The sequence below is a fragment of the Octopus bimaculoides genome, chromosome 4 (assembly GCF_046866305.1).
Source record: "Octopus bimaculoides isolate indiv1 chromosome 4, ASM4686630v1, whole genome shotgun sequence".
Taxonomy (NCBI): Eukaryota; Metazoa; Mollusca; class Cephalopoda; order Octopoda; family Octopodidae; genus Octopus; species Octopus bimaculoides.
The window spans coordinates 3,999,581-4,020,192 of NC_142931.1; the positions used below are offsets into that span (position 1 = coordinate 3,999,581).

Sequence of the window (20,612 nt, forward strand, 5' to 3'; positions counted from 1 at the left end):
AGCAGACAATATTTTTCTCTTACAATTAATTCTAAGCTCTTGTAATAGTCTAACAAGTGAAGCAAAAAGAAAATGTGTAGTATATTTGTATTAATCATTAATAAACAGGGAGATGAAAAGATGACTTTTCAAATTAAATTATTGTCATACTTGCGGATGGTCATATTTTGCCAATTAAACACATGAACTATATACATTATTTACATCATTTACATTATTTACATTTGACGGATACTTGTCCTCATCTTGTTTGTTGTTAACATAACATTTTGGCTGATATACCCTCCAGGGGAAATTTCAAACCTGGGTTCTCATTCCTAAGGTATAATGATAATAATAATAATAATAATAATAATAATAATAATAATAATAATAACAGCATAAAAAAATACCTTAGGAATGAGAACCCAAGTTCAAAATTTCCCCAAGGCACCTGATGAAGGTTGGAAGGTATATCAGTTGAAATGTTGTGTTAATTGTGTTAACAACAGGCAAGATGAGGACAAATATCTGTCAAATGTAAATAATGTAAATAATTTCTCATCTCTTAAATATAGAACTACATGAACAATATATTTGACCGTCATTTCAGCTTTATTATTATTATTATTATTATTATTATTATAGTTTGTCAAAGTTCCTTCGTCACACATCCTGTCACCTCTTCAGTGACTCTTTATCCCATGTGTCTCCTCTTGCTCTGCTGATTCCATTTTGTCTTTCTGTGGTATGTATTCCTATCCGTACATGCATGTGCATCTGTATCCATGTGTGTGTGTGTGCGTGTGTGTGTATCATAAAAGCTTTGAAAGGAGTATTCTATGTTAAAAAGAGAAAGTTTCATTTATTGCAAAGATGGTATAATAATCTTTGGGCCTCACAGAATGAGATGCTCCAGTAGAAACTTGTTTAATCTATAACTGTATGGAGAAATGAATGCTAAAACTATAATGATGTTGAAAATCAGTAGATTTAGATATGACATTTATAAAAGTGTTATTTACCACACTAACATTCACAAGAAGCAGAAACTAGAGATAGGAGCCATAAAATAATAATTGCATTAGATAGAGAAACCTGTATATAAACAGTTTAGCTGATCACACATATATTGCTATAATCGCATAACTACACAAAAACAAATAATATATTAATATTTTATTAGGTTTTTAGTCATAGCTTTAATGCTACATATGCAGCTAAATGTAACCTGAAAATCAGATCAAACAGATAATATATGTAAGTTTTTATCAAAGAAGATAAACACAATCCCAAGCCAAATCACTGACTTAAGCAGAGATAATGAAATCAAACATATATAGACTTTTATACGGTTTCAATCTATGTGACTTCCAAATAACTTTTGTTCATAGAGGAGTGGTGGTGACCATAAACTTTGGAGGTCCTCCCTTCAGACGTTTAAGGTCGAAGTAGTTGACTTCACAGCATAGGATTCTTTATACTGCCAGTTGCAACAACAGCATTATCAGCATTGTTTCTACATCTATTTTTCCTTGCTTGCATGACAAAAGCAAACCTGTTTCCTCATCCGTCTTTTACCAGTTGTTGTGGTGTCTTATCCTTACTAAACTTCCTCACATCATTCGTCAGCAAATCTTTCCGTTTCTCTTTCTTCCATAACTTTCCTCCATTTCATTCACTTTCAATCTCTGTTCCACATCACTGGCTAATACCTGCTCAGTCTTCACACCATATCTATTTCCTCTTCTACCCAGTTTCCCCCCTTAACTCATTCATGTTCAATCGTTGATGCACACCAGCATTAAACACCCAGTGCAGCATGTTGGCTGCATTTGTTCCCACCTTTTACAATGGCCATGTCCTGCCACCATATTGCACTTTGTACGCAGACACCACAGTTTTCCTTAGACAGAAGCACCCTTTGCTACCGTAGACATAGCTGCCTCCTCAAGTTATCACACTGCCTTTTCTCTATGGCTGCTATGCATTCACAATACCTGGCTCCATTGCTGATTAGAACATTTAGAAAATAAAGCTATCCACTACTTCTAAGGAACTGTTTGAGCATCAGAAAGACTGTATTTCATGATGGATCTCACTACTTCCTACTCTAATTACATCATCATCATCATCATCATCCTTTGTTACATACACAATATGTACCCTCTCTCCCCCTCTCTCTCAAGTCGTTTCTGTTGCTTATACTCTTATTTGTTGTTATTTACATGAGAACAGGACAACCAGCCCAATGTCCTCTTTCATTCTCCTAGAACAAGATTCTCTTCTCTTTCATTGTTATGTGCAATCAAAGAGAGAGAGAGCTTGGGTATGAGAGTAACTGGGCAATGTAATTCTACATTATTTACATTTGATGGATATCTGTCCTCATCTTGTTTGTTGTTAACAATGTTTCAGCTGATATACCCTTGGGAAATTTCGAACCTGGGTTCTCATTCCTAAGGTATTTTTCAATGTTGCTGTTATTATTATTATTATTATTATTATTATTATTATTATTATTATTATTATTCAGGTCACTGCTTGGAATCAAACTCGAAATCTTAGGGTTAGTAGCCCATGCTCTTAACCACTATGCCATATGCCTGTGGGCAATTATGGAATGAATTTTAGGGCTTATAAATCTAATATTCTCCTATCCTTCCTTAATACCAATTCCCATATGCTACTCATACCTGCATTCCTCCAGACCTATTAAATACTGAAACAATGATGTCAGAGATGACAGAGGCTTTAACACCAAAACCATTGTCTAAGAGAAATCAAACAAAATGATTCTCTCTTTTAATAGCAACCTGCATGAGACCGCTTCTGATTCCATGATAGAATCTTCCTGCCTTTAAGTGATCTAAATGGAAACCTTCCATCAAAATTTCATGTTAAGTCATGTTCCAAGCACCAGCCTGATCGTGACAGATTTATTTTACAAAATACCTCATTATTTTCAAGATTAGTTGAAACAAAAGTAACGTACTTCAATAGAAATTCGGTAACAAAGGGTTAAACTGACTGACTTGCTGAGAAAAAACCAAATTTTCAATATTATTTCAGAAATTCCTCAGGTTTTTTCAAATATTCTTATGCATTCTTCTTTAAGTGCCATGGATCATTTCTTGACTTGAAATTTTCTGAAACCAATGGAAATCTTCCCCCCCCCCTTCCTCAGCTGTAGAAATGTCAGGGCATCAGACAAAATAGGTAATGGCTTTTCTTCCATCCTTCCACCTCTTAACACTTTGAGTTCAAACCCCACTCAACTTTGCTTTCAACTTTTTAGGACTGATAAAATAAAGAACCAGTCAGGTACCAGGGTTGATGTAATCAACTTGCCCCACCTCTCAAAACTCTGCCTTGTGGTAAATTGAAAGAATCACCATTATTATTATTATTATTATTATTATTATTATCATTATTATTATTATAACTGAGGTGGTGAGCTAGCAGAATTGTTAGCACACTGGGAAAAATGCTTAGTGGTATTTCGCCCATCGCTATGTTCTGAGTTCAAATTCCACCAAGGTGCCGTTCATACTTTCAGGATCGATAAATTAAGTACCGGTCAAGTACTGGGGTTAATGTCATCGATTGTCCCCCTCCCCACAAAAATCCAGGCCTTGTACCTATAGTAGAAAGGATTATCATTATTACCAACTCCAGTATTTCTATAACAAAATGGGGCAGTGAATAGTTTATGGCCCCCTGTAATAGTTTACAGCCCCTTTAATAACTTGAAGGTCCCTTTCAGTTATAAATACTTTCCAGTTCAGTATGCTACATTGTACAGAAATATAAAACCAACAACAAATAAATAAATAAAAAGCTATTGATAAATAAGAGCAGTCAACAAGCAGCCACTTTAAAATGGTTGCAACAGCTGCACTCTGCTCTGGAAGCAATGCATTATGTTCTTACAATAAGGTACCGTAATAATTTTGTATACTTAAAAAATATTAATGTGTATATACAGTAAAAAGGAAAAGAGTGAAGAAACGAAAAAAGACTTTTTGATAAAATATATCTTATCTCAGTAAATGATATCACATAGATAGATCAAAAGATAGAAATAATATTTTGTACATCTTTATAACTTATTCTGCCATCATAGGGAAAAAGGTGCATTCAACAAATAATGCTTCTTGGTAAAATTTAATAGAAATTGTATATCTTCACAACATTATTTAAAATAAACTCTACAACATATTTTCCAGAGACATATGTAATAATATTTTCAGTAAATACTGTGGAAATTGACTTTGAAGAAATGTTTTCATTTGCATATTTTTTTTACAGTTTCTTTTTTCCCTCAGTTAGCATAAGTTCAGTGATATTTAACACATTTTCTAATCCAAAGTTCTGTGAGGTTTAATGTGTTTCCTAATTCTAATAATGAATAGGAAACAACATGTCTGTTGCATCTGTGTAATGTTTGATTATGGCAGGTAAAATATTGTGCCAGCAATAGAAAAAGTTTCTCACACACAATGTCATTATCAATTATAAATCAAATAGGAATAAGTGCTTCAATTAAATTAATTGAAATAAAGATACTTTTCTCATTAAGAAAACATAGAAAACAAAGAAAATAACTGGAAGACAAAGAACAGACTATCATATTTCAACAAACCTAAATATCGTGGATATATTTTTTCAATAGATGACACTGTTCATATTATGAAGCTTTTTTTCAAAGCCAGTTAAACTGTAAAGATGACTATGGGTGAAGCAGGGCTTCACCAATAGTGAGCTTTACATTGAATGTTCAACAGAAAATGTCTGTGCTTGCGATATGTTGATGGTCATAGCAAAACTAAGACAAACTGGAAATTGAATTCATCTGAACTGAAATGGGACATCATCTCTCGAGTCAGTGTGATGGAGGATCTTGTGCACTTGTCTAATCAATGCAGCCTATACAGTTCTATATTTAAGAGATGAGGAGTTATGTGCATTATTTACATTTGACAGATATTTGTCCTCATCTTGCTTGTTGTTAACACAACATTTCAGCTGATATGCCCATGGGCATATGGCATAGTGGTTAAGAGCATGGGCTACTAACCCCAAGATTCTGAGTTTGATTCCAAGCAGTGACCTGAATAATGATAATAATAACATTGAAAAATACCTTAGGAATGAGAACCCAGGTTCGAAATTTCCCCAAGACACCTGATGAAAGCTTGGAAGGTATATCAGCCAAAACGTTGTGCTAACAACAAACAAGATGAGGACAAATATCCATCAAATGTAAATAATGTAAATAATGTAATGCACTCTATGTTCAGGTGTCTCTTGAGACTGTGCGACGGAGCATTGTGTTTGCATATCATCAAGTCTATTCCTTCTCTGTTCGGGTGACTCCTGAACTCCCTCCTGATTCTTTGTGAGGGTCTTTTGACTCTTGTCCTAATGAAATTCCTTGCACACATATATACAAAAACATACACTTAGCGTAATATATGTACACACACACATACAGAGAAAGAGTGAGACAGAGTGTGGTAATATATATATATATATATGAGAGAGAGAGAGAAAGAGACAAATAGACAAAAAAGATATAAGACAGGTGTACTTGTCTCCTCTGGTTGATTTACATTTCACATGAGAGATGGTGAGTAGCATACACAAGAGATATACATAGACAGAGAGTGAGAGAGAGTGTGCTAAGTGTGTGTGTATGTATATATATGGAGAGAGAGAGAGAGAGAGGAGAGAAAAGCATAAGAAAAAGAGAGTCAGATACACAGATAGAGAGAAATGATGACGATAATGTCAGTGCTGATCACATTGATGATAGTGGTGATGGTAGTGATGATGGTGGTTGTGGTGGTGAAGGTAATGATGGCAGTGGTGATACTGATGATGGAAATGATGATGATGCCAATGCATAAATTTTGCCCTCATTGGTGAAATCATTTCCTTTGTCATGTTTTTTTAATGCCCCCACCACCACCACCACCACCACCACAAGGCTGATTTTTAGGAAATCTATATTTAATTCAACATAAAAATCACCCAGTACAATCTGTAAAGCAGTTTGCATTATAAAGGGCATCCAGCTGTAGAAGCCATGCCAAAACAGATGATTGGAGCCTGATGCAGCCCTCTGGCTTAGCAGCTCTTGTCAACCCATCCATCCCATGCCAACATGGAAAATGAACTTTGATGATGATGATGATGATGATGATGATATTACTGGTATTAATTTCACTGACCTAATGAGAAAACTTCACTCTAACACTTCCCTATAAAGAATTATAATCATTAATCATCATAACCTGTTTAGAGTAAAGAAATTTTTTTTTTCTTTAAATCTGTTAATTACATACATTATTACACTACTAATAAAACACAAGCACTGGCTGTAATTCACTTGAATTATGTTATCGGTTAATTAGATAATTAGTTCATTGATTAATAAATTGATTTGTCAAAGTTCTTTCATTAGTCTTATTGATGTCAATGTGAACACCCCCACCCACTTACTCTATTGCTTTGTATTTGTATCATAGTGTTTTGTTCCTGTTCTTATGATGTATATATATATTCAATGAGTAAGAGTAATTTCAGCTGGAATAATAATGGTGGTGTGGTGCATTTTTGTAAAGGATGGTCAGTGTCTTTGCAGTGTGCTGTGTTGGACTTTCACATTAGTGGACACATTTCTGCATCTGTGAATGCATATACACTTACATACATTGTTATTGTTAGTTTGTCCATCATTATCAATGATGACCAAGGATATCACATGGGGAAAGGGGGGTACAATGTGTCCAGCTGTGACCAATCAAACCAATGCATGCTCGGTAGGCTCTGCTGCAGATCAGGAACTGGTGGTCTGCTGTGACTGAAGGCAAAGAGCTAGCTCTGGACTTACTCTTTTACTTGTTTCAGTCATTTGATTGAGGCCATGCCTTTAGTCAAGCAAATCGACCCCAGGACTTATTCTTTGTAAGCCTAGTACTTATCCTATTGGTCTCTTTTGCCGAACCACTAAGTTACGGGGGACATAAATACACTAGCATCAGTTGTCAAGCAACGTTGGGGAGACAAACACAGACACACAAACATATACACACACACACATATATATATATATATATATATATATATATACGACAGGCTTCTTTCAGTTTTCGTCTACCAAATCCATTCACAAGGCTTTGGTTGGCCCGAGGCTATAGTAGAAGACACTTGCCCAAGGTGCCACGCAGTGGGACTGAACCCAGACGGAATCATGCAGTTCATAAGCAAGCTACTTACCACACACCCACTCCTACATCTTGTGCATTTTGCATTGTCTTTGTGCCCCTGCAATTCTGTTCTGTTCACAAGACGTGGCACCTCGGTTGGTGCAGCTTTGCCAGACAGGATGGTCTTGTGCTTGCATTTCCCAGGTGTCAAGGTTGATCTCAAACCTCTTCACACATACATACATACATACTTACATACTTACACAAACACACACGCGGCGCGCACGCATTGTTGTCTTCCTGTCCTGTCAGGTGGTTTGTCATTTGTTTTACCCATTCATGCATTTCAGCTTTTCACAGCAGTTGGCTTGCTGCAAGTTTCTCATAAATACTTATTCATACTCATTTACACACACACACACACACATCTGCAGACAAACATATACAGCTACCAACCTACATACATATATCTATATGTATAATCACATTCACATACATGTAGGAGATATACATGAATATATGCATGTGTACAAGTGTGTGCATTTGTTTATATATATATATATATATATATATAAGTCAGTAAATAGTGGGGTTGTGTTAACATTTTTCCTATATATATATATATATATATATATATATATATATATATATATAGATAGATAGATAGATAGATAGATAGATATATATATACTTTATTTCTAACAAAACTGTCCGATGAACGGGAACGTGAAACTCAGAGTAACAGTCTTTTGTTATATTTCTGCTGCTTTTAAATAAAGCATATTACTCTACCTCTGGTATTTGAGTACTCTTTTTTCCACCTTGTTGCACATTTTATGTGCTTACTCCGGTATATATATATATATATATATATATATATATAGATATAGATATAGATATGGGGATAGAGGTAAATGTAGTGCGTGAAGAATGAGAACAAAGGTGCAGCTTGGTGAGATATAAGAGAATGGGCGGAGGGCAAGATGAGAGAGGAAGGAGTGACTCAGGGAGGAGGAGCAATGGGGAGTGAAAATTACAGGTGCATAAGGGTCATCTATAGTGAGTGGGTGCTGGGAATGATAGCTGATATGCAAAGTGTTGTTAATAAAAGCAGGGCAGAGGAGGAGGGAAGGATGGGAAGGGACATTTAATGAAAATAAGGGATGGTGGTAGGGGGAAGCATGTAATATGTGACATGGAAGGATGGAAGGGGTAGGGAGGGAGATGAGATGTGGAGAATGCTTGACAGGGCAGTATTTGTGGAGGGACAACACCCAACACATGGGGAAGAGGGTTCAGTAAGTAGATGAGAATTGGGGAATGCATAACAAGGCAGTATGGACATAGGTTACTATCTACTTTATATGAATTTCTGTGAATGGATATTCTTTTACTTGTTTCAGTCGGTTGACTGGGGCCATGCTGGAGCACTGCCTTTAGTCAAACAAATCGACCGCAGGACTTATTCTTTGTAAGCCTAGTACTTATACTATTGGGCTCTTATTGCCAAACCACTAAGTCACGGGGACGTAAACACAGACACACACACACACACACATATATATACAACGGGCTTCTTTCAGTTTCCATCTACCAAATCCACTCACAAGGCTTTGGATGGCCCAAGGCTATACTAGAAGACCCTTGCCCAAAGGTTCCATGCAATGGGACTGAATCTGGGACTATGTGGTTGGGAAGCAAACTTCTTACCACACAGCCACTCCTAAATTTGAGCCATCTGGGTCAGTGATGGCGGGTTATCACCCTTAGACCAGTCCATATGGGCTAAAATGGCGAAAGGGGAACTCCATCCTTAACTTGCTTTTAGCTTGTGAAGCAACCTCACTGACCTGGATTGATTATTTTTTGCTTATTAACTGACTGTAACAAATTTCGACCTCCAAAGTTTGAAGAGGTATATGGCCTTCGCCATTAGAGTCTGACAAATCAACCATAGGGCTAAGCAATCACTTTATGGATGTGAAACCATTGGTCACTCTATGACCAAACGTATACTTAACTGCATATAAACACACACACACATACATATAAACACACATACATACATATATATATATATATATATATATCAAGCACCCACTACACTCTCGGAGTGGTTGCCGTTAGGAAGGGCATCCAGCTGTAGAAACTCTGCCAAATCAGATTGGAGCCTGGTGTAGCCATCTGGTTCACCAGTCCTCAGTAAAATCGTTCAACCCATGCTAGCATGGAAAGTGGACGTTAAACGATGATGATGATGATGATCTAATACATATTTATTAGTCACTGTTTAAAAGACATATTTATCAGTAGCTATATATTTTATACATATATATCAATGACTACGCAGATATATATATCACAGCAAATTTGTCGTAGTTACATATCATACATATTTATCAATGGCTATATTTGTATTATACATATTTAGCAGCAGCAGCTATCTCTCTCTCTCTCTCCCTCTCTCTCTCTCTCTCTCTCTCTCTCTCTCTCATATATATATATATATATCTATATCTATATCTATATATCTATATATATATATATAGAGATATATATATATAATGTGACTGATGCCAGTGCTGCCTTCGCTGGCTTCTATGCCAGTGGCACATAAAAAGCACCAACCGATCATGGTTGTTGCCAACCTCCTCTCGCCCATGCTGGTGACATGTAAAAAGCACCCACCACACTCTCGGAGTGGTTGGCGTTAGGAAGGGCATCCTGCTGTAGAAACACTGCCAGATCAAAATGGAGCCTGGTGCAGCCTCCTGGCTTCGCAGACCCCAGTCGAACCGTCCAACCCATTTCAGCATGGAAAGCAGACGTTAAACGATGATGATGATGATATACTAAATAATGAGAATGATGATGATATATATATATATATATATATATATATATATATATATATATATATATATATATATATATAATGAATTTACCAGTAGTTATCTTTGTTTGTCAGAGACATTCCTTAACTTTTAACAAGTGTTAAACTATATATTCATAACACTAATTTCCACAATTCCCTTTAAGTATTTAATTGTGTCATCTTTATAAATTCTTTTTTAATCTTTACTTTTTCCAACATTTGAGAAGAACATGCTTTACAGTTTTAGTTTTGTACAGAGAAATTATTATGGAGAGTTGAAAATAATATTATAGGCCAGGTGACATTACAAATATGACCATTTGCATAAGTTAAATTGCTTCTCTAAAATTCTCCTTTCCCCAGTGAAGTGTTTAACATGCAGAAGAAGCAAAACCGATCTCTTCCAAAGCTGCAAACAAGAATCTAAGTCTGAAACACTTTGGATGCAACAAATAAATATAGTTTAAGAAATACTTTAAGAAAAATATTACACACATACACACACACACACACACACACACACAGAAATACACAAACCAATTAATTTATGATTAAGCCAGGATTGTTCAAAGAATAAATTTGTATATATTAAATCTAAACACAGACATAGGAAGGATACAAAACAAGGAATACCATGTGCCAGGTGTGACCAGATGTTTGATTTCTTTTCTTTTTCATTTATCATTTTTTTTTTTGTATATTTTCTGTTTACATTTAATATACACAAGCACACACACATGCATGCATGTGTGTGTGTGTGTGTGTGTGTGTGTGTGTGTGTGTGTGTGTGCTTGCTACAGCTTTATGTTAGCAAGAATGGAAGACATTACCCATAGCTGAATTCCATTGAAGATGCCAGCTAACATGATTAGTGAGCTGTTTATATAAATATGATGTATATTTGTAGTTTCAAAACACATTGGTCTTAGTCTTTTGTCTACATAAATTGCTGCTTAGTTATGAAGATATCCAACTGTAGATGCCAGTCAGTTATGAAGCAAATAGTCAGGTAGCAACACAACACTAGTCATGTGTTGTTATATGGTGGAACACACTACTATTACATAGTATGGCAACACAGCACCATTACTGTGTAATATAGTGCTACAAACAACACCAAGCATGTGTAGCAGAACACAGTGTATATTTTCCAGTAAGATTACTAGTATAAACTCCACCAGTTTATGTAAGTTCTTACATCAGTTGTAACGCACGTACACACAACACTGTTTAAGACATTTATTGTTGTGATGTTGCTAGGTGATCAACTAGACAATCAAATGTAGCAGGATTTCACCAGATTACTATAAATGCTAACTTTTGTTGATCCTAAAATTATGTTATCTCAAACTGTAGAGATTCCTAAAACAGTTGTTATAAACCCCTGAGGGTTAATGGGGCTGTACAGAGAACGTATTCAAACTAGGTGGGGATCAATAGGTCATGAATAAAATTCTAAGAAGTCCACAAAATTCAAGAATGGAAAAGTTTAATTTCAATAGTTATTCACAGGTGATCTATGGCAAAAAGAAATCTGCCAAAGCCAGAACCGTTTTCTCATGTCATGGCGGTATTAGATGTTGCAGAGAACGGTTTCAGAATTTGGAAAATTTCTCATGCCATTACAACATGAACATCGTGAAAAACACTTCCATAATTTATTCCAGTCATAAAACACATTTTTTTTTTTTACAAAAAAGCCTATAAATTTAATACCCAAACTAGTTTATTTTCTAGGGTTCTTCTCACAAGTGACACCAGATGATGACAAGTTGAAATTCAAGTCCCCAGTTATGAGATAAGTCAAAATCCATAAACTCATTGTAATGTGTTTTAGTTGCTGATTTCTCATTGTACTTTTCCCAGGGAAATCTCCCAATATCTGTGTGTGTGTATGAGTCTGAGTGTATTAGCAGGTTTGTATGTATGTGAAATTAGTTTTGTGTATTTTATTATGGTTGCTGACTAATTAGTAAATACACATAAACAGAGACCTAACCAACACTCTTTTCCCCTCATTCTGACTATTTTGGGGTTTCATTTCTTTTGTTCATTTCCAACAAACTTAACAGTTTTGTATCAATGTACATTTGTTTTTCAGGAGTATGTAGTTGAGAGTGTTGATAATTTGTCTGCTCACAGCTTAAAAAGAAATGTAGAAATGCACAACTATTGCCCCTCTGTGTGTGTGTGTGTGTGAGAGAGAGAGCCATCGTTATCATCATTTAATGTCTTGTTTTCCATGCTGGTATGGGTTTGCAACTTGGTAACCCAAATGAAAAGCTAAAGAAAGTGGTTAATCAGTCTTCTTCCATAATTATAATTCTTACATTGTAAATCATTACAACTTTCTGTTGTATTTATATTATAGTCAAAAATTATATGCATTCTTGTTTGTAATTTATTAAAACAAAAGCAAGAGTTGAACAATTACATCCTTTCTCAACATCGTCTCTTGCTTTTCAATGCAATTCTCCCAGCAAGGTTGCTTATTCCATCAGAGCACTTCAGCTGGACGCACACAGCTTCCCACTTCATTGTCCACAGCAAATCAATGACTTGGTAAAGAATGGTTGAGCAGTCTAAAGAGGTGATAGTCAGAAGGGGCAAGATCTAGACTGTTTGCAGAGTATTCCAGCCATGTGAAACCCAATTTTTTAATGGTTTCAACAGTGTGGGCAGCAGCCGTATGTGAGTGTACATTATCATGCAACAATAACACTCGCTTTCACAATAGACTTTGGTGTTTGGTGCAAATTGCTGTTTCAGCTTGTTGGCCAGCATTTCACCATACCTTGATCCCTTTTCCTGATAATATTTTCCAGTATAAGCCCTTTTGCATCCTGAAAAACAGCATCACTTTTCCTTCAGGAGGTAGAGACTTGAATTTCTTTTTCACTGACAATATCAAGTGTTTCCACTCCATTCTTTACCTTTTGGATTCTGGCTCAAAGTAGTGGACTTAGGTCTCATCTCCCATGACTATTCTCTCCAAAAATGCTTCACTCTCACTGTTGTAGCACTCAAGTAAGCAGTGACACATTTCCACACAATTGCATTTATACACTCTAGTAAGCTCTCTTGGCACCCATCTCGCAGACTTTACAGAAGTGAAGCTTGTCGAGGATGATTTCATATGCAGAACCATGACTAATTTGCAGAGAACATGCCACCTCATCAATGGTCACTGGTTACTTTGCCAGAACCATCTCTTAAGCTTGTTGAATCTTCAAATCAGTGGTGGAGGTTGATGGGCATCTGGCTCCCACTTTTTGCTTCACCTTTGTTCAGCCATTTTTAAACATCTCAATCTACTCATACACACTTCTGCACTGTCCTCGTATAGTACTGAAAGCTTGTGATGACTTTCAACCCGTGACACACTTTCAGACCAGAGAGATCGGATCAATGACCACTGTTCCTATTAATTGCACAGTGCCAGTGGAGCAATCAAGGCTAAACCTTTGTTATGCAATCACAAAAGTACCACCTTGTAGTATGCAAACTACTGAAGACCGTGCAACCATCCTAAAGAATGTTTGGGCAAAAGTGCAGATAATTTTTGACTTCCACTTCTATTTTATATTATAATGAATTGGGATTCAAAACTCATTAACTATTCAGTGTATTGGGCCTTGATGTGAAGAAGAAAAATGTTTGTAATATTCACTGAAGTTTTTAAAATATATTTTTATTTCTATGGTCACTAGTAAGACGATACTTGTGTGTTTGTTATGAAGTCTTTGAGAAGATGGATTGGGATGAGAGAAAAAAAGAAAAAGATATTTAATTTTTGAAGACAATGAAAGGTTTGGAAAACATCAGACTTCAATATCATTTAACAACTGACCATCTCATTGGAGCAAGAATGAAGACCACTTAAAATATGCCATTTAACATAGCAATATATAGAATGTCACATGCAGCTGAATATTATTGTTATTATTATTATTATTATTATTATTAAGGTCGAGAGTTGGCAGAATCGTTAGCGTACTGGATGAAATGCTTGGCTGTCGCTACATTAACCTGTCGCTACATTCAAATTCCGTTGAGGTTGACTTTACCTTTCATCCTTTCGGGGTCAATAAAAATAAGGACCAGTTGAAAGCTGGGGTCGATGTAATCAACTCATTCCTTCCCAAGAAATTGCTGCCCTTGTGGCAAAATTTGAAACCATTATTATTATTATTATTATTATTATTATTATTATTATTATTATTACTACTACTACTACTACTACTAGTTCTAAAGGAACTCATACTGATGAGATGGCCAAGTATATTGGTAAGATAGTAAATTCATAACGTCAGCAATTTCAGTTTTTGTATCCAGTCAGAAAAGTCAATATTTAGATGTTTTAATACTGTCATGGCTTATGTAAAATACTGCAGTATATTGTTGAGGAATTTCTCTTTGCCAAATATCTCAAAAATTGAAACATTTTTTTTTTTTTTATTTAAAGCATTGTTTTAAAAAATTTACAATTTTCTTTAATATTCTTATTGAAATTACTTCCAAAACTTCAGGAAATACAATTGGTAGGTAACAAACAAGATTTTTCAGTTTTCCTAGCGTGAAAAGTTCTCAATATATGTCAGAAAAAACACCTCAAATGCTTTGCATGTATCAAGTCTATTCGCAAGAAAAAGCAAAGAAATCCACACAGTTTCCATTTGTTGCATTAAGATGTAAAACTAATGAAAGATGTTGCAAACAGTTTCTTTTGCAAACAGAAGGTAGTTATCCTGAGGAGACATCGTAGGATGGTGAATTTTTTGATTCAGTTGTAGAGTTCTTCAATGATAAGAAAGAATCATGAAGATAATGAACTATGACTATATACATATATCACCTGTTTCATTTAACAGACAATTTATAATTTTAATAAAGCACAGAAGTGATTAAAAGGAAAACAACATAGAAGCTGAAATGCTTACTTTAGAATTTCAAGTAAAGATTGGTCGATATAAATCTTCTTTAGCCATGGTAATTTTCAGTATTTCTCCAGTCACGGCTACAATAAGAAGCAGATGAAATTATTTCAGATAACAATCAACTCATCAATATCTTAACATTATGATCTGAACTGGTTTGTTTCTTTCACTCTATGTTGAAGACAAAAAATACAGACAAGAATTGATTGACCTGAAGAAGGTAAGCTCATTGTCCAAATATAAAAGAGTGTAAGAATATCTGGAGCAACACATTTTTACTTTCATTTCCAAGGTTTTCAATAGTTCAAAGTGGATTTAGTTATATATAAATGTATGATGAAATAAACACAAAAACACACTAAACAGGTGATGAATGTGGTGGACTAACATTAAAAATTATACATTTTCACCTGGATATTCACTCCACTCTAAGCAGTCACCAAGTCTTGTTCCAATCACATTAACAATATAAAGTCCTTCAGTTAGAAGGAATTTTATTACAGCATTATTTACCTCCACTGCATCAGGATGCTAAACTACTTCATCGCATTTTCTCTGAATAGTTCTTGGTATTTGATAATTTCTTGCAATTAATTGTGCCTGTTGAAGTTTTTAAATAACAGGTTTTACATGCAAATGACAATCCTACACTATTCGGTCCTTATTAAAATATAGATTAAATTGAAATATAGAAAGCTACCTATTTTATATATATATATACATATAGGTGGTGAAGCAATGACCTTTGAACATTGGGCCTCACAGAGGCAATGACGAAAGACTGAGACCTCTGGAAATATGCTGTGACTGAGAAGACCCAGCAAGGAAAGTGAGATCACAGCCATAGCCTACACTAGTGTCACATAGCCAGCTCGTTTAAAAGGTACCTTTGAATCATCAGGCGACGTTCCATGCTTGAGGAGACTTATTGAGTCAAGTAAATCAAAATCAAATCAAATCAAATCAAATGGAAATTGTAATTGTGGCCAATGCCAGTGCTGGTGGCATGCAATAAGCACCATTCATGCGTGGGTTGCTGCCAGAGCTGCCTGACTGGCTTCTTGTGCCAGTGGCACGTAAAAAGCACCATCTGAATGTGGTCGATGCCATCCGAATGTGGCTGATGCCAGTGCAGCTCGATTGGCTCCCATGCCAGTGGCACCCACTACACTCTCAGAGTGGTTGGCATTAGGAAGGGCATCCAGCTGTAGAAACATTGCTAGATCAGATTGGAGCCTGGTGAAGCCTCCTGGCTTGCCAGTCAAACCATCCAACCCATGCCAGCATGGAAAACGGATGTTAAACGATGATGATGATACACACACACACAGGAAAGACAGAAGAAAGCTTACTGTAAGATTAAACATAAATGGTAATTTTTCCTGGTGTTTAGTGGATTAAATTTAAAAGGAAGTTTACAATGTTTTCAACAACAAAATCAATCCATTATTAATTAATGATAAAATACAATCTACCAACATCTCTCTAGCAATAAACATTTGTCACAGAAACTAATGAGTAATGACCAGGTAACAACGTTTTAGAAATACATTTTATATCTTTGTTAACACACTGTTACATAAATTATCTCTCTTTGATTTCTAACAATGAACACCGTTAACATTTGAAACATTCATAAATTGTACATTAAAACTGATTAAAGCAGGCAATATTTGACAGCAGATTTTATGAATGTATATATTACACCAATCCTTTTTTTTTTTTACTCCACTCCACTAAATTTAAAGATTACCATTGTATTTTGCTGAGTGGTTGAATTTCATTTTGGAGGGGAGGTGGGGTTATAAGGGCAATAGACCGAAAAGTTTGAGAACCTTACATAGTGTCATAAATCTTTTCCTGATCCTAGAGGATAGTTCTTATTGACTTCAGTGGATAAAGAATTATGGAAGTTGCAACATTCATGCAGATCCCAACACCATCAGCAGAGTAAATGAAATAGTTACGGCCAGGAATAAAAAAAAAAAAAAAAACTGGTTCAAAGACTTGATACACTGGGAATATACCATCATCTGTACTGCTTAAACCAGTTCAAACATACACCTGCTACACACACACACACACACACCCTAGTACACACATGAAAACATATTTAACTAAAGGCAAACAAAGAGAAGGAAACATCAGTGAGCAAGTGAGTACAGAGTGGGTGTGTCTGTATGAGCATTGGTAGGACATAGTCTACTGCATGGGATAAATGATACTGGGTTGGGGTTGAGGTCTGTACAAAGAACAAATTTAAACAAAACCTGCAACAATCTTATAAACCAGTTTTTATAGCTTCCTGGCTAAACTTTTATAAAAAAGCTAGCAGAATGGATAATTGTTTTTCTGGTAAACAATTTCATTAGAAGTGAACATCAAGTACATTGAAATGATTCAGTAAATTATATAGATAAAGAAGCTAATTGGAAATTGGTTTTGAATAATAAATAAATAAATAAATCACAAAGAACTTGAAAAAAGAAAGGGAGAAGAAGAAGAAGAAAAAATGGCACTGAGTATAGCAGTGATATTTTTAAAACAACAGAAATAAAAATTAATAAATAAATATAATGAAATATAAAATAAAAGTAAGAAGATGGTATGATTTAAAATTGAAAAATGCAGAGGAAAAGCAAGTAGAATGTGATAAAAATAGCACATTATTACAACAACTATTATTAACTGTGTATGATGCTAGCACAACAAAAACAATTGTAAATTTTAAAGCTGAGCCTCCACCACTACCATCATCATCATCATCATCAGTGGTGTAAGTGATGGCATTGATAACATTGATAATGATGATGATGACAATAGAGAAACAAGAAGATCAACAACAATAATGAAATTTCTCATCAAAATTTCAATAAGGCTTCTTACTGATTAAATTTGATAGAAATATATTGTGGAGAAGAGAACATAAGCAATCTATAATATCTTCACATTTCTGTATCTACTGAAATTGTTATATTTTTATAATTTTACAGTCAAAAATTACAACAAAATTTGAAAAAATAATTTAATGATGAACAAGAAAAATATCATCAGGAATATGTTCTATGATTTACATATTATGAATAATAAAATGGTAAAAAATAATTAATAATTTCCAGCTTATTATAGACAACAGTATCACTGATTGTGTATGTATAGAACACTTGAGTATATATAATGACAGGGCTGTGTGTGTGTGTGTGTGTGTGTGTGTGTGTGTGTGTGCAGAACACAGACACATATTTACAAGACTAAGATGTTTATATCATAAATAAAGTAAGAAAATTAATTATTATATCCACACACAAACACGCATATATATATAAAGGGATGTGCATGTGTTTATATATGAGTGTGTGTATACATATAAATATATATATAATGTAGGTATAAATATGCGTGTGTGCATAAACATATATATATATGCATGAATGTATGTACATGTGGAGATATATAGATATATATGTAAATTGACATGATGATGAATGTATGTTGTTATATATATTCATGACATTATTGAGAAAAAAATTAGCTACCAAGAATTTGAGTGTTTGTAAAATATATAAATACACACACGCACACATTATTATATTATACACACACACACACACATAGAGAGGTAAATATATTTAGAAGGACATACAAAAACACATGTCTCGTAGTTAAACTCATATTTATGCAAGTAAGAAATTCTAAACACACACACAATACATATTCATATATTTACTTATATCAAAAATTCTAATTCATACATGAAATAAGTCTATTTTTTCTTCTTATATAATTGAATTTATAAAAAATAACTTTATAAAGAATAAAACTGTATATAAAACCTCACCTCCACTTTTTCCTCCTCCTCCTCTCGTTATTTATAACAGTAAATTTGTTTTAATTAAATACAGGGAAATTATGGTCAACTCAAAAGATGGTAATAGTCTTGTTTGGCTTGTCTTAGTCATCTAACCATGGCCATGCTAGAGCACCACCTTAACCAATAAGTTTATTAAATTGCTAAGTGGCATTTCCAATAGAAAGGAACAAAACCAAACATCCGGATTAATATTTGTAAACATAAAGCATAAATCCATTTACTATATTCTATTCTCAAAGACTGAAGTGGAAGACACTTATGGGAGGGTAGCACATGATGGAATTGAACCTAAATTCATGAGTGTTTGAAACAAACTTTAGCGATGTCCAGAAAATAAAGTAGAGTTTATTCAGGCTAGGATATGAACTTGGAAATTCAGAGTACTTTAATCCATTTGCTAACTCTTTGCCCAATGATAAAAATAGTGACATATCTGCAGGAAGAATACTCAATTCAAAGTGACCCCCAGTACTTGACTAGTCCGTTTCTATCAAACCTTGTACAAGACAAAAATTAACTAGGATGAAATTTGAACTTAAGACTACAAACAAGTAACTTATACTAACGATAACATATAGTGGTTAATAAACAACATGATAGAGATGTGTATAACAGTAACAAAGTATATATGTATATTAGAGTGGTATAGCATTTATTGTTGCATATTAAAATAATACAGTGTAGTATTATAGTATAACAATAATATAATGGAGTGTAGAACTATATTATCATAACATAGTCACTGCTGCTGAGTTGCTTTAATCACCATGATGACTACTATATTATTGTAAATCACTGATCTACTAATAATATATTACAGAAATATATAGTATAGTTGTATATCACAGTAGTGTGTGTGTGCCTGTATATATATATATATATATATATATACATACACACACACACACACACACACACCAAGCATTAAAAAAAAATAAGAAAGGAGAATTGTACATCGTGAAAACCATGTTTATTACAGTATTATATACAATACATTCACTTTAAATCTGTGTCTGGCATGTGTTTCGACTGCATAGATATCCTAAGATGTGGCATTTTGTTGCACCCTGTTGGTTCAACTGCATTCTAATAAATATAGTTGGATATAACAATAATATATAGTATAGTACAGCTGTATATCACAGTGTTATAGTATTAGCTGCATATGAAAATAATATATAGCACAGTTTAATCAAAATAAGTGAGTGATTGATACTTGTCTTTTTTTTTTTTTTTTCCAGTCCTTAAAATTTCAGCCATTCAAGAATAATAAAATGAGTTTTTAGAAAGTTATTAAAAAGGAGACAAGATATTTTTGAGACAGACTTGTTCTTCAGGAAATGTGAGGGAGACATAAAACAAAGTAGTTTCTGTTTAAAATTTCAAAAAATAGTAATTTACCTTCAACTCAGATGATAGAGGAGAAGAGAAAGGATCTGTTTTCTAGAATCTCCTCCACATTTTACTTTATAAAATTGTTGCATTTGTTTTTAGTGGTAACTGCACATTTTTTTATTATTTTATCTATTCTCATAAGCATATATATCATCATCATCATCATTTAACATCCAATTTTCCATGGTTGTATGGAGTTTGTTGAGATAGATTTTCTCTGGCTGGATGCCTTTCCTTTCACCAATCCTTACCTGTAGTAAGTTAATGTCCCCCATGACCAGACCTGTTTTCATAGAAAACTGGAAACAAAGGACACTACTTGCATGATGGTGACATTTGTT

General features: G+C 34.4%; 1 protein-coding gene across 37 annotated transcripts in view; it reads right to left on the bottom strand.

Moving 5' to 3' along the window:
• The window catches only part of LOC106881718 (forkhead box protein P4), a 543,812-nt gene that overhangs the window by 337,497 nt on the left and 185,703 nt on the right, over positions 1–20,612 (bottom strand). For 33 of the 37 annotated variants that reach the window (XM_089350188.1, XM_089350182.1, XM_089350175.1 and 30 more), the window contains one exon: positions 15,009–15,085. The exons of the other annotated variants lie outside the window; for them this stretch is intronic. The gene's annotated coding sequence lies outside the window, so the exon portion shown is untranslated. The remainder of the gene's footprint in view (positions 1–15,008; positions 15,086–20,612) is intronic. 37 annotated transcript variants of the gene reach the window in all.